Here is a 10,601-nt window from a genome sequence, read left to right on the forward strand (position 1 = left end):
TTGAAGATCTGCTAGACTGAAAACCTGAAAGGGCGGTCTAGGCAAAATTTAAGATCATTCCCCTGCTAAGTTGAAAACCCGAAAGGGCGGCTTAGGCAAAAGCTAAGGGGATAGCCTGCTGGATCGAAAACCTAGAAAGGTGGTTCAGGCAAAAGTTAAGGCTAGCGCGGTCCGCCAAGTTAAAAACCCTGAAGAGGTGACTTGGTCACGGTAAGAGAATCATTATAAGAAGGCTACAGCCGGTATCAAGACTGAAGATCAACTGAAGTTCAAGCAAATTCAAGTGATATCCTCAAAACTGGGGGCATTGAAGCTAAGCAATCTTAGGGGTCGTAATTAAATTCTTGAGGCATTACTGTTTCGAGGAAGAAGTCCGGTGTTTACCAATTGAAAAACTATTCCTTGCAAGGATAGACTTACCAAACAAAATATTAACTAAGTCAGAAGCATCACTGTGTTTGTCAGTATAGTCAGTCAATCTTTGTTATTCTAAGTTCACTCCTTCAGGGCTGCTCAATCCTTTGAGTAGTGCCTTTCATCTAAGTTTTCTCTTTAGAAAGAGTCAATCGTCGTTCCTATGTCCAAATGATGTAACTGTCTTGGTGAAGGAGGCCCGGCCTAGGCAGCTCCCTGCAATTATACCTGAAAGGGTTCGAGAATCTAGTCAAACAGCTACATTTCAAAGAAGATCAACTCAGAAGAGTTCAGAAGTAGAAACATCAGAAAGCCCAGCTTCCGTAAAAAGATCATACCCCAGGAAGGCACCTTAAGCTTGGAAGAGCCCCAGATGCAATGGTGGTTGAGCCAATTTCTCAGAAAGATGAACCATTAAAATTCAGAATTTCCTTCCGGTTAGTTAAATACTATCCTGGTCAAGAAATGTTCATCTAAGCACCTGTCAAAAAACAGATCCCGCTTTTCCATGTTAGAGAGCCGTTGTTCTAAATTACCAATTTCAAGTATCTTGTTCAAGGTTTCAGTTATCAAAATCCCCAGAAGACAAGACCAACAGTCTCATTGAGAAAAATCTTGTTGAAGTTTCATAAAAGTGTTCCTAATCCATTCTTGTTACTAATGGTTCTTCGTTCATAAGGTTGGTCGTCTCATCATTCGTCAAAGTCTTGGTTTCCAATATCTTTACTGGGCACGATCTATAATGTCCCCGATTTCATTGAGTTCAAAAAAAAAAAAAAAAAAAAAAAAATCCAAAATTCATCAAATCCAATCCCCGATTCAAACAAATCCAATCTTACGTCAAATTCAAGTTCATGAAAAATCTCATGTCCTCTTTGAGCCCTTTTGTGAAAGGTGCCTCATTTCTCGAGTCCATTTGTGAATGGTCTCGTCTTCTCCTTGAACCCGTTTGTGAACAGGTTTCTCATTCTCTGAGTCCATTTGTGAATGCTCTAATGTCCTCTTTGAGCCCGTTTGTGAACGGTGCCTCTGTTCTCGAGGCCATTTGGGAATGGTCTCATCTTCTCCTTGAGCCCGTTTGCGGACGGTACCTCATTTTCCAAAAATAAAAAAATTTATCAAATCCAAATCCTTAATTAAAAAAAATAAAAATAAAAAAAAAATCCAATCCTACGTCAAATTCAAGTTCATAAAAAATCTCTAAATTCTTCGAGCCCGTTTGTGAACGGGGCCTCATTTCTCAAGTCCATTTGTGAATGGTCTCGTCTTCTCCTTGAACCCGTTTGTGAACAGGTTTCTCATTCTCTGAGTCCATTTGTGAATGCTCTAATGTCCTCTTTGAGCCCGTTTGTGAACGGTGCCTCTGTTCTCGAGGCCATTTGTGAATGGTCTCATCTTCTCCTTGAGCCCGTTTGCGGACGGTACCTCATTTTCCAAAAATAAAAAATTTATCAAATCCAAATCCTTAATTAAAAAAAAAATAAAAAAAATCCAATCCTACGTCAAATTCAAGTTCATAAAAAATCTCTAAATTCTTCGAGCCCGTTTGTGAACGGGGCCTCATTTCTCAAGTCCATTTGTGAATGGTCTCGTCTTCTCCTTGAACCCGTTTGTGAACGGTGTCTCACTCTCTGAGTCCATTTGTGAATGGTCTCATCTTCTCCTTGAGCCCGTTTGTGAACGGTGCCTCATTTTCTGAGTCCATTTGTGAATGGTCTCGTGTCCTCTTTGAGCCCGTTTGTGAACGGTGCCTCATTTCTCGAGTCCATTTGTGAATGGTCTTGTCTTCTCCTTGAGCCCGTTTGTGAACGGTGCCTCATTTCTCGAATCCATTTGTGAATGGTCTCGTCTTCTCCTTGAGCCCGTTTGTGAATGGTGCCTCATTTCTCGAGTCCATTTGTGAATGGTCTTGTCTTATCCTTGAGCCCATTTGTGAATGGCGCCTCTTTTCTCGAATCCATTTGTGAATGGTATCGTCCTCCTTGAGCCCGTTTGTGAATGGTGCCTCATTTCTCGAGTCCATTTGTGAATGGTCTTGTCTTCTCCTTGAGCCCGTTTGTGAACGGTGCCTCTTTTCTTCGAATCCATACAACTATGGTCTCTTATCCTCTTTGAACATCATACATCTATGATGTCTCATTTCCTTGGAATCCGTACAAATACGGTATTTCATTCTCTTCGAGTCCATACAACTATGGTCTCTTATCCCCTTTGAACATCATACAACTATGATGTCTCATTTCCTTGGAATCCTTACAAATACGGTATTTCATTCTCTTCGAGTCCATACAACTATGGTCTCTTATACCCTTTGAACATCATACAACTATGATGTCTCATTTCCTTGGAATCCGTACAAATACGGTATTTCATTCTCTTCGAGTCCATACAACTATGGTCTCTTATCCCCTTTGAACATCATACAACTATGATGTCTCATTTCCTTGGAATCCGTACAAATATGGTATTTCATTCTCTTCAAGTCCATACAACTATGGTCTCTTATCCTCTTTGAACATCATACAACTATGATGTCTCATTTCCTTGGAATCCGTACAAATACGGTATTTCATTCTCTTCGAGTTCATACAACTATGGTCTCTTATACCCTTTGAACATCATACAACTATGATGTCTCATTTCCTTGGAATCCGTACAAATACGGTATTTCATTCTCTTCGAGTCCATACAACTATGGTCTCTTATACCCTTTGAACATCATACAACTATGATGTCTCATTTCCTTGGAATCCGTACAAATACGGTATTTCATTCTCTTCGAGTCCATACAACTATGGTCTCTTATCCCCTTTGAACATCATACAACTATGATGTCTCATTTCCTTGGAATCCGTACAAATACGGTATTTCATTCTCTTCAAGTCCATACAACAATGATCTCTTATACCCTTTGAACATCATACAACTATGATGTCTCATTTCCTTGGAATCCGTATAAATACGGTATTTTATCTTGCCCAAGCCCATTCAAAAATGATGCTGCATTTTCATTAAGAATCTTTCAAAAGTCATCCATTATTCTCTCTGAGACCATTTGAAAATGACGTCTCATTTCCTCTGAAGCTGTTCAAAAGCGATATTCCTTTCCCTCCGAAAATCCATTTGAAAATGGTACCCCATTTCTCTCGTTGCCAGCGGCACCGCAGCGGGTTTGTTTTATTGCATTCCAATTCTAGGATTTCATCTAAGGTCTTGCATTATATTAGGTTGCATTGTGTTTAGGGGGTTCCTTTGTCGATTAAAGTTACGCAAAATGGTTCTGTCATTTTAACTTTGGTATTCGATGACTACGTCGTCTCTACCAAAGAGGGGCATCTGTAGACACCCACATTTTGCTTTACTTTAACCAACAATAACCTAATATATGTTTTAGGTCATTAATATCTTGATCTGACTTTACGGATCATCAATCGGGACAAAATAAGATAGGGTCACTTCATAGCCCGAACCCTGATTCCATTCCGAGACCCGATTTCCGTAAATCGTTAGATCAATGGCAGATCTTGACCTGGGTCTAACCATCCAAAACCACCTAACCTCTCCTCTCATCCTAACCATCCAAACCTCACCTAACCTCACCTAACCTCTCCTCTCATCCTAACCATCCAAACCTCACCTAACCTCACCTAACCTCACCTAACCACCTAACCTCACCTAACCTTACCTAACCTCACCTAACCTCACCTAACCTCCTATCCCATTCTCCTATAAATACCCTCTCATCCCACCATCCAACAAAAAGAAGAAAAAGAACCCCTCTCTTAGAAAATTCATCCCTCTCCCTCATCTCTTCAAGGGTTCGGCCATCCTTGCCGGATCGGGTGATTTTATACGTTGGGTGATATATATCAAAAGCAGTCATTATCAAGCAAGGAATCATCTTCAAGGAATTACCATCAAAGAAAAATCAAACACAAAGTGGGTTTCCAAAGAGGTAGGCATTTATTTCAATTCTATGTAGGGTCTGTTTTCATGCATATCTTTTACTTTAAAAGAAAAACCATGTTAGGAAGCATGTAGGGTCTGTTTTCCCCCTGGTTAGCCTCTGGTTAGACCCTGGTTGCACCCAGGTTCGCTGCTGGTTGCACCCAGGTTCGATGCTGGTTGCACCCTGGTTCCCTACTGATTCGCACCCTGGTTCCCTGCTGGTTGCACCCTGGTTCCCTACTGGTTCGCACCCTGGTTCCCTACTGGTTCGCACCCTGCTTCCCTGCTGGTTGCACCCTGGTTCCCTACTGGTTCGCACCCTGGTTCGATATTGGTTCGCACCCTGGTTCCCTGCTGGTTCGCACTCTGGTTAGACCCTGGTTGCACCCAGGTTCGCTGCTGGTTGCACCCAGGTTCCCTGCTGGTTGCACCCTGGTTCCCCTGCTGGTTCGCACCCTGGTTCCCTGCTGGTTCGCACCCTGGTTCCCTGCTGGTTCGCACCCTGGTGCACCCTGGTCCGCACCCTGGTTTGTACCCTGCTTCCTCCTAGTTAGACCATGGCTAGTCTCGGGTTTGCTCCTAACTTAGACCCGACTCACTTGACCCTAACCATTAACCCAATCCAACCAAGTCATATCCCAACACAATCCGAGTCGCATGTCTGAATCCATTTGGCCGAATCTCATAAGCCCGCCCACTTTGAATTCCGAAAATTCAAACCCTTGATGATTCCAATATGCTCAATTCTTTGATGCAAATTCCCAATTCCAAAATCCCATTGTTATATCAATGTTTTTGAATCTCAAGTCCAATGCTCAAATACAAACCCGATTCCTGATCCAAATACCAAACCTGTTTTCCAAAATCCAAGCAACCTCCCCAGTGGAACTACGTGTGGCTTGATCCCCATCACGGGGTACGTAGGCAATTTGGCACTCCCAAGTTCAGTCGCACCTTTCTCTATCTTTCCCATTCCCTCACACTATTCATCATCTCGATTCATCTCGTGTCTCTCGGAACCATTGGATTATGGTTTCCGTCGTAAGGACCCTTAGAGCCCAATTTAGGAACACCGGTGTCGTGTCGTGTCCTAAGTTTTAGGGAGTCTTAGGTTTTAGGGAGTCCTAGAGTTAGGAGTCCAGCCTCATCACGGACGTTTGCTATGTATAGCAACCGTGCCATAGGTCTAGTTACACTAGTCACCCAATCTTTCCCTAGGACAAGCCTAGTAAACTAGGATGTAGGCAAACCTGCATTAGTCTAAGGGACCATTTGCATTTAGATGAGAATCATATAGCATCTTAGATGAAATCCTAAGATAATAAAATCCTCAACTTGAATTAAATAACTTCTCCTAAAACTGTTGAAACAGTCAATCCCGTCTAGGTCGGTGTCCTAGTTGAGTTAGGCATAAGTAGCTTAGCTTAGGTGCACCGAACTACGTCGACTCTGATCCCAGTAAGGCTTGGGTACGTAGGCAGCTTGGATGTCTGATGGCATACCACCCGCGAGTCGGCACCACAAACAAATTGTGGTGTTTTGTATATTAATTTTCTCGTAAATACTTAATCAAATCACTTAGGACTTTCCATGAAATTAGAATTCTAGGAGAACTTTCACTTAGATTGAATCCAGACAAATTAATAAATCAAGATACACATTTAGGATTCTCATTGAAATTAGATCATAGGATGCATGTCACTTAGTTCGCACATTAACATAGAGTTGAATGAGCCATTTAAAATAAATTTAAAAGAGTTAGCTTTTGGAATCGAAGACCGATTATCGGGCAGGAATGGTGCATGTGGCGGATAACTCCCCATACCTTCCATTCTCGTAACCAGGTAGCGAGTCTAGATTTCTGGTTAATTACGGGTCCTAGATCCCACATCTAGGTGGCGACTCTGTCAGTCTCTTTCGTGTGGAATTCGGATTGCCTTAGTGATCCCAAGTTCACAGGAAAGATTAATTCAAATCAACATTAAAATGCACACGCCAATCGCGTGGAAACGAGAGACCAAAAGGAGAGCGCGCGGCGGCTCGCGCCCCACACCCCTCTCGCGGGATCCGGGTACCACAGGTACGCACTGGAAACCCAGTTCTTAAACTTGGGTACGCACTGGAAACCCAGTTCTTAAACTTGGGTACGCACTGGAAACCCAGTTCACAAAACTTGGGTACTCACTGGAAACCCAGTTCTTAAACTTGGGTACGCACTGGAAACCCAGTTCTTAAACTTGGGTACGCACTGGAAACCCAGTTCACAAAACTTGGGTACTCATTGGAAACCCAGTTCTTAAACTTGGGTACGCATTGGAAACCCAGTTCACAAAACTTGGGTACTCGATGGAAACCCAGTTTACAAAACTTGGGTACTTGTTAAAAGACCAGTTCGTCGCAATTCGACCATCAACGGCCTCTCACAGGTTATCAAAATAAAAAGACAAAGTCAAGCAAATCACTCAGCTGAGAAGTATCAGAGACAGACAAATTTCATTGATTAGAATATGTGGGGCCTCGAGGGCCATTACAACATTCACTTTAAACATGCTGGTAAAAGCTGTAGGGTCTCAAGGACCATTACAAAAAGAGGCCAAAACAAAAAAAAAAATCTCTCTAAGCATCTGGAAGAGAGGTGATGTCAGCAGGAGTATCAGCAGGAGTATCTGGCTCCTCATCAGTAATCTTCGGCCTGGCAGGGAGAGTCATGTTCTGCATCAACAGATTTGGATTGCAGGCCTGGAGCTCCTGGAGGCAGTCGTAGTATCCAAGACTGTAAGCCTCGCTCGACAGGCTGAAAAGTTCAGCCTCCTTTGCCTATGTGGCCTCTTTTACTGCCTTCTCCTGTCTGTCAGTGGCCCTTCCTCTTTGAGCCTCCATGGCTTCGGCAGCCTTGGCCAGTTTCCTCTTCTCTGCGGCCAGATCTTCTTTTAACAACTTCCTCTCCTCCTCTATTCGCCCGATGCTCGTTTGAAGCTCCTGCACCTCAACGGCCAACTTTCCGTTCACCTCTTCAGATGAAGTAATGGCTTGGGAGAAGCTCTTACTCTTCTCCTTGAGGTCATTATAGTATAGCAAGATCTGAAGAAAGAACAGAAAGAAACAGGCATCAGTATGGTGAAAGGAAGAAATGGGCAGAAAGTTAGCAAATCGAAGCACTACTTCCTTACCTGGTAAGCGGAGGACAACACAGCCTCCTCTCCTGTCGCTGGCGGCTCGTAAAGGACCTGTTGCTTGTCCTTCTGCAGCAAACACTTGCTCATAAGCTCTGCTGCTACCCGGCTCTCGCCTAAGGCAGTGTCATCCTTCAGAACGGCCCAATTGGGTCGAAAGACTTGCTCACTAATCCCCGCAGGAGGGCGAGCCCCAGAACCGGCTCCGGTAGAAGCACCACCGGACTTAGAAGAGCCACCGCCCTGAGCAAAGGGGCCTATTAGCTTCACCTTAGTCTTGGGCTTCTGGGATGGGGGAGGAATGCCCTGTGACGGGGCCGGACTCCCCAGCACAGTCGCTTTTCTCTTCTGGCGCTCCTGCTGCGCCTGTTGAGCACCTTCTTGTGCCCGCGGCTGAGCTCCCTGCCTGATTTTCTCGACGGTTGATTGTTTCTTCATCTCTGCATGACAAATGAGCAGCCAACGGTCAGAAGCAAGTATATAAAAAATAAACAGATTGCATAGACAAGTCTAGCTACATACGTCCTGGAGTCGCGGCACTCACGCCCAGCCCGACCAGAATCGCCTCTTCAGAAAACTCCTTACAACGGATGAGGCCCGATTGCTCGATCTCCTTCCGCATCAAGGCGAATGTTATCCTGTCCTCACCTTCGAGGAGCGGCTTTCGACTCAGTTTTGAGGTATCTGGAGTGTCCCATACTAGAGGGACGGACCAGGGCTCACTGGCCTCCTGATCCACAACATAGAAGAATCTATTCTTCCACGAGTGAATCGACGAAGGAATGCCAGTGATTATCTTCCGTTCAGGGCGCTGGCTAATGTAGATCCAGCCCCCTTCTTTATGCTTCTTCAGGTGTGCACAAGCACGGAACAGTGACAAAGTCACACTCCTCTCTAACCGACCGTGGACGAGGTATAAAAACCCAACTAATAATCTCCATGAGTTCGGAGCTACCTGGGCCGGGGCTAGTCCGTAGTAACGTAGCACCGCTGAGAAAAAGGGGTGCAACGGAAATCGGAGTCCTGCCCTCAGTGACTCCTCATAAATACAGAGATCCTGGCTCTCGTTGCAGGCTCTGTCTCCCTCTATAGCTGCCCTCAGTTCAAATCTCGGGGGCACGCAGTATTTATCCCTGATATCTCCCAGCATAGACCTGGTGAGGTAGTTCTCCTCGACTAGAGCTCGCAAGTTGTATTTTGGATCGGCATCCATCCGCGCTCTAGCGATCACCTCCACCGCCCGGCCAGGACGGAATGTTGTGGACGCTTCATTAACGTCGCTCTCAACACTCCCTCCTGCTTGCGGGAGACTGCCAGTCAAGGGAGGAGTGGCATTCAGGTCTAAGATCACTTCATCCCTATCCCCTCCATCGTCACTATCTACAAGGTCTATCCTATCAGACGGACTAGCCAAAAAAGGCTCCTGAGGCATCCTAAACTCCGAAATACTGCTAGTGGAGGACCCCGTACCGGACTCGGAATTGGAAGTACTACCAGACATAGTAAAAGGAAGGGCTGAGAGGAATACCGGTGAGTGGAGCCCTTAACAGATCTTGGAACGCGACTGCGAGCTACGAACTGCGACTACGAACTGCGAACTGCGATCTGCAATCTGTGGACTGCGATCTGCGAACTGCGAACTGAGAAGTGGAAACTCCCAGAGCAAGAAGAGGAAAAAGATGAAAGGTAAAAAGTAAAAAATGAAGGGGGGTAAACCTCCTTATATAGTTTTTCAGAGGCGGTGGGGTAATAAATGCGATGCACGCATCTCGAGGCCACCTGGATTGCGCCACGTGTCCCCTATTTATGACGGACACATTCTCCCACCATCAATACGATCAAGCACGCGCGTAAACATTTACGTCCCAAAGATGAATCTCCGCACTCCGCACTCCGCCCTCCGTCCGCACTCCGCACTCCGCACTCCGCACTCCGCCCTCCGCACTCCGCCCTCCGCACTCCGCACTCCGCACTCCGCCCTCCGCACTCAAAATTTAGTCCGGAAAAAACCGTACTGGATATAACGCGTTCTCACAAGACGACAAAAATCAGTCCGGTCCGCACCGAACTGGCCGCTAGAAGACAAAATTCAGTCCGGAAAAAACCGTACTGGATATAACGCGTTCTCACAAGACGACAAAAATCAGTCCGGTTGAAGCCGTACTCCGGACTGCGAACTCCCAACTCCGGACTCCGGACTGCGAACTCCGGACTGGATATTTGACTGTGTTGCGCCAGGAGCCAGTCCGGTTGAAGCCGTACTCCGGACTGCGAACTCCCAACTCCGGACTCCGGACTGCGAACTCCGGACTGGATATTTGACTCTGTGTTGCGCCAGGAGCCAGTCCGGTTGAAGCCGTACTCCGGACTGCGAACTCCCAACTCCGGACTCCGGACTGCGAACTCCGGACTGGATATTTGACTCTGTGTTGCGCCAGGAGCCAGTCCGGTTGAAGCCGTACTCCGGACTGCGAACTCCCAACTCCGGACTCCGGACTGCGAACTCCGGACTGGATATTTGACTCTGTGTTGCGCCAGGAGCAAGTCCGGTTGAAGCCGTACTCCGGACTGCGAACTCCCAACTCCGGACTCCGGACTGCGAACTCCGGACTGGATATTTGACTCTGTGTTGCGCCAGGAGCCAGTCCGGTTGAAGCCGTACTCCGGACGCCGGACTGCGAACTCCGAACTCCTAAATCCGGACTGCGAACTCCGGACTCCGTGCTAAATTCTTCGATTCACCCCCGAACGTCTCCCCATTCAGAAAAACGAGTGATCACACTTTCCCAAGTCCTTCAATGACTTGGAAAACTGGGGGGCAACTGATAGGGTGTGAAAACACCAGCCTCTCACAGGCTGCCACCTGTCCCAGAGTAGGTGAGACCCAGCCTCTCACAGGCTGCCACCTGTTCAGAGTAGGTGAGATCCAGCCTCTCACAGGCTGCCACCTGTCCCAGAGTAGGTGAGACCCAGCCTCTCACAGGCTGCCACCTGTTCAGAGTAGGTGAGATCCAGCCTCTCACAGGCTGCCACCTGTCCCAGAGTAGGTGAGACCCAGCCTCTCAC

This window comes from Tasmannia lanceolata, unplaced genomic scaffold (genome assembly GCF_043159265.1).
Source record: "Tasmannia lanceolata isolate RefF3 unplaced genomic scaffold, GAP_Taslan_0.1 ptg000004l, whole genome shotgun sequence".
Lineage (NCBI taxonomy): Eukaryota > Viridiplantae > Streptophyta > Magnoliopsida > Canellales > Winteraceae > Tasmannia > Tasmannia lanceolata.